A 5,973-nucleotide genomic window follows, 5' to 3' on the forward strand; every position below is an offset into this window, starting at 1 on the left:
TAGTATCTGGTCTTCCTGGATACTTAATCGAACCAAAATAATTTGTGGAGGATGGCTTATCATTATAGTAAATGAGATGGAGGGGAACAAGTGAGACAGAGTTCAAGACAGCAGGATATAAAAGGCATAGAAAACTACTGAGCCAGAAAGGAGAATTGAATCAGACCTGCTGTAGCACTAATCATTAGTGAGTGAAGTAATGAACTAGGAAAGAGATGGGGTTTTAGTTATAGGCTACCAAATGGAAATGAGAAATTTCCAGATGTTCCATATGGTCTGTAATTCAAATGTTTTGTGCCTTCAGGTCAGAATTTTCAAACAGTTAACAGATGTAAAAAGACTCAAAATTTCATGCACACACCATGATGGTTATCCTTCAAAATCTCAGAGCTTGCGTGTAAACTCCTCACATACGAAGTGGGGCTTAAAATAAAGCCTGTCAAACCTCAGGCAGAATTCCAGTTGAGAAATAAAGTTCCAGGTTAATAACAGCTTTCTTTTTACATACCAATTCAAATGGTACAAAACAGCATTAGGGGTTTTAACACGACAGCACCAATTCAAGAGCTATGGGGTTCAAAAGACCATTTCTTGCCAAATGGCCTTTTTGCGGAAGAAAATAACTTATAGACCTTGATAATGGAGAGTTTAATTCAGTATACAACTGATCATAATATTCAATAATCAAAATATCAATTTTATCCTAAAGAAAAAGTAACTAAAGTGAAATTAAAGTCACTGAATAAACATTGGTGAGGTAGTAAGTAGTATACCACCATTTTGATGTGAACCCCTCCCCATTGAGCTTAAAATAAGTAAAGGAGGTAATATTTGCACCCTGAATCAATGATTGAAAATCTTAAAGACCCACATCTATATTAAGTGGATGCTGAGGGTAGAATAATATTTACCTGATGCAAGGTGTAAAGGAAGCATCTTAGAAAGGGAACATTTTAACTGGGCTGTAGAAGGATATGTGATGAACAGCCATGTAGGGTTTCAGAGCACAAGTTTGAGTTGCAGATCTGTTCGACACTCACCTTGTGTCATGGGACACGCTGCTCAATCTCTCTAAGCCTCAAGTCCTGAATATGAAGAAGCAGGATGCAAATTCCCTATATCATAGCTTTCTTTCAGGAATAAAAAAAGAGATAGTACATAAAAAATGCTTTCCTAGCACATGGTACACAATGTAGGAGAAACTCTTCATTCCCTGTCCACATGTTACTGCTCTGAACACAATATAGCAACATGTAGTGCTATTTCTGTGCCCTCAGAGAAGGATTAGGAGAAAGGTTTTTACTCTTTTCTCCACTTCTCAATCACTCCTCTCTGACATTAGAATCAATAAATAATCTTGAAATAAAGATGATTGATCCTGCGTGGCCCAGATTTCTCACTCTCTCCTTCTTTTCTTCTCTCTTGCTTTCAGTTAGTGGCCAGCAAGCAAAGCAAATTCTCCTTCCCGCTCATGCTTCTGGTAAATCCAGATCCTCAGCTGCCCAGTCTATTACTTCATGGTCCGTGAGGCAAAGTATGCTCCTTTCCATTGGTTTCCTGGCCAAGTGTCAACTTTGCAGATCCAGGTCCCCAGATTTAGGGGTGGGAGGAGCATTAGGAAGTCTCCTTTTACTTTGAGCTGAAATGTTATTCTCCAAACCAGCTGTACCATGTATTTACCATATGGCTTTAGTTTTCTACTAGTCTAGAAACCAATGAACAGGAGGGTTATTATTAATCATCCTCAATAATCTGAATTATCAGGTGATACTTTGGGGAAAGAGTGAATAACTACATGGGTATGAGCTCACAAAATACAGATTCTAAAGTGGAAAGAACAACACATGGACATCTGTTTAAAAGAATGGGTCATAATAGTGGAATAAGGGAGAAATCCTAGGCTTGGTTGCTTGGATCCCTTCTCCTTGGAAGGACAAAATATGATGATTCTCCTCCTACTTTAGTTTCTTTAAAACATGTAAGTTTAAAATATCCAAGTTCCTTTTCTAGAGTTAGCTAAATTTTCTGAGATATCTATTTGTTTATGTATATAGTATGAGAATGATTATTTTTGTACTGAGAACATTGAATAATGTAAAATCACCAAGGAAAGGAAACCTCAACTCTTGCTATAGAGAAAGAGGTTCCTACACTTGCAAGGAGCTAATTTAAGCATTGAAAAATATTCATATTCTGGAAACCACCTCCATCGCCTATGCAATGAGCATGAAAATACATTCCTACCCTGTGCCCCCTAAACTCACTTATAGCATGTTCTGCTCCTCCACAAAAGTACTGATTACCTATATCTGAGGCAAAAAAGGTCTGTGTCTCTACTTCTACATTTCATACTCCTTTGTCTTCATTTGTCCACAGCTGACAGTGACTTCCTCCTTCAATTTTGCCCTTGGTACCTTGATTTTCTCACCCTGGTCCTGACCCTGTTTGGTCAACTTGTCAAAAAACTTGTTAGGCAAATTTATCTCCAACGTATTCCATGAAGTGCACGGAACTCTAAATTCTGCCAAGACTTACCCTTCAGGCCATGAGAAACACCACTCATACATGATGTATGATGCAACAAAATGTATGCATTTGGACCAGTTCCCTATGTCAACCCTGCTTTAGGGGTAGGGAATTAATTAGCCAACAAAACTATTTTCCACTATAGTCTTTCCTCTAAGTTATTTTGCTATTTTGGGAAAATCACTGTGGTTGGATTTTATAAGAATAGATTCAAACTGGAAAACTCAAAAAACAGAGCTGATTTTAAGACCAACATGAGGATACTACATTTTTTTAACAAAAAGCAAAGTAATAATACCACTGCAATTTTATTTTATCAGTGTTTTTTGTTAAATCTTCTGTGAAGGAAGGTGATTTATTACATAGTACAGTTTCTCCCTCCCTCCCTCTCTCGCTCTCTCTCCCCTTCCCTTCCTTCCTCCCCCCTCTTTCAAACACATACACACACACACACAGAATATTCTCTGACTATAGTAAGAAAAATAAATGTGAGCTTGTCAACTGTTCATATGATGCTTCACTAGATGTGACTACATATATTTATGTGCAAGATATTACATTAATATTAACATTAAGGATCAGAAAGTAAAAGAGCCTATATTTCCTGACAAGTCACCATAGCCCTTGGGTATTTTAAATTTTTCAATGACAAAGTCAAAAACTGTGTGGATTTCATGAGAAATCCTCTAAGAATATGAGTGTCCTTCACACTGTGCGGATGGTATTATCTGGCCGTAAAATACTGAGAAATTCCTGGTGTGACTGCCAGGAGAGGGCTGCTGTGGATACCTCCCAAACAGACCATATACACAGTAAAAGAGAAGGGAAGCAGTCCTTGTTTCAGTCTCTCCCATCTCTAAAACTGTTTTTTATGCTTTTTTTTCCTTTTCTTCTCCTTTTAAAAAAAGTTTTATTTGTTTTGAGAGAGAACATACACATGAGTGGGGGAGGGGCAGGGAGAGAGGCAGAGAGAATTCCACACAGAGTCCACACTGTCAGCACAGAGCCCCATATGGAGCTTGATCCAATGAACTCTGAGATCATGACCTGAGCCAAAATCAAGAGTCATGCGTTTAACCAATTTAGCCACCCAGGTGCCCCTGTTCTTTATGGATTAGAGCCAGTGCCTAACTCCAGAGCAACTTGTCTACATCATCGCTATTCCTTCCACTTCAATTCCCATAAGTGAGATTACCTTTGGTAATATATACTCGGAAGTTCGGGATTTTGTTTTTTTTAAGTGAATATATTGTCTATGTTATTTTTACTGAACCAGGTCATTTCCATCACAGAGGCTAACAAAATATAACTTAATTTAGCCAATAACATACAATATAAGATATTTTACTAAAAACTGAAGCAGAGAATAGCTTAAGGATAAGATACGCAAAAAGTTAAGACTAAAAAAGTGGGATCTGCTAAAGCACCTGCATAAAATGCAAAGATCATGGAAATTCAATGGAAGAAATGATCAAATTGGCTTGATGAGTTAAAGATTCTTTGGTGAAGAGTTCAAGTCTACAAGGCTATAGGAAGAGCTAGGAAAATGTTTTTTAGAGTGTTACTGGCATAAGTAAAAATTCACATTGGAAAGTTTGGGGCTGTTATGGCAGAGAGTTAATGTTAGACAAAATGTATTGGAGAACATTGGCAATTCTGGCATAAGCTTTGAATTGTTATTCAGGATAACTCTATCTTGGACCCTATATGTCATCGTACAAAGTCTCCACTGTTTTCAGACAGCATTAGCAAGCAGGGAATATTCACTAAAAGGATACCATGAGCTGAGTGATACCATCCTAGCAGTGTGATAGGAAAATGATTCAGTCAACTGTTTATCCAGCAGGACCTAGGGGGAACAAGAATTAATGCAAAGAAAGTTCAGTTAACAGGCTATTTAAAGTTCTTTAAACCTCTGAAATTCAGATTCCTCTTCTGTGAAAAATAACAGCCTTAGAGCATTGTTGTAAAGATTAAATAATACATGGAAGGTAAAAGTGGGCACAGAATAAATGCTAGCTCTTGCTTATATTATCAATTACATAAGCTTAGGAAAGTTTTATAAAACTGGAAGACATAGTTTCTTTAATGATTTTGGAATAATAACATTACCTGAGGGATTTTAAAGACAATGAAATAACTTTTGTTAAAGAGCTTTGTAAGGAATGGAGTTCTACACAAGTATAGCATGATGTTATAATTATTTGATTTATAATCTTTAATAATGGATGAGAGGAAGAAAAGGTTGCTATGGGAAAAATGTTTCATTGGGTGGTAGCAGCAAAGAAAGGGGAGAGATTTGGAGTAGGAAAACAGAGCTTGAGATGGTGTTGATTTATTACTGTTTAAATATCTAGCAGACAGGTATAAAAAGATTCAGGACCCAAGAGAGCAGGATGCTAGAGACTTATCCACATGTGCGTCTTTTGAAGTTTTGGAAATGGATAGGTGTGACTGTGGATGGAGTACATCAAGAGAGCAATAAAAGCCAAAACTTTAAAGATTTTCTATATTTGCAGATGGAATTATATGAGGAGCCAGAGAAGTTCTCAATGAGATGGAAGGATTGTTAGAGTTCAGTAATCCTTTCACACTCCTGTTCTACTACTATTCTGCACATATAAGCACAATCTCTGTACACTATGCACACTAAACCTCAAGGAACAAAGACTTTACTAAGGAGTGCAGGAGACAAACATGCAAATTACCCATCTCTGATTTATGCATCATAAGAGAGGGGAGTCAAAGGAAAGGGAAGTATGTAATCTTCCACAGAAGCCCTGGGAAGACTCCAGAGGAAACAAGTAACAAATGCCTAGATTTGCACTGTTTACCCAGGAGGCCACTGGAGAAGGCATTTTGGGGTGGAGGAGCCCATACTGTTGGAGGGAGTCATATGAGCTCAGGCAAAAAAAGAGACAGTATGGCATTAGGAGCAGCACATAGCTTGAAAAGTTTGTGTGATATCAGAAAAGACAAGGAAAAGGTTTTCAAAAAGGAGTAAGTAATAGTAGTATTGGTTGAAAACGTCCACCAGACATTGTTAAACACCAATAATACAAATCTCTGTTGAGGAAATGGTTAGTCAGTGTCAGATATATCACTGCCATAGAATTATTACATTTAATTCTTACAACAACTCTGTGATACACTAACATCCCCATTTTTAAATAGTTTATTATCAAGTTGGTTTCCATATAACACCCAGTGCTCATCCCCACAAGTGCCCTCATCCATGCCCATCCCCCCCTTCCCATCCCCCCCCCACCCCAACAGCCCTCATTTTGTTCTCGGCATTCAAGAGTCTCTCATGGTTTGCCTCCCTCCTTCTCCCCCAATATTTTCCCCCTTCTTCTCCCCCACGGTTCTTCGTTAAGTTCCTCCTAACCCTCCTATACGTGCAAACATATGGTATCTGTCCTCTGCCTGACTTATTTCGCTCAACAT

This window comes from Hyaena hyaena, unplaced genomic scaffold, assembly GCF_003009895.1.
Source record: "Hyaena hyaena isolate Hyena2069 unplaced genomic scaffold, ASM300989v1 scaffold_867, whole genome shotgun sequence".
Classification (NCBI taxonomy): domain Eukaryota; kingdom Metazoa; phylum Chordata; class Mammalia; order Carnivora; family Hyaenidae; genus Hyaena; species Hyaena hyaena.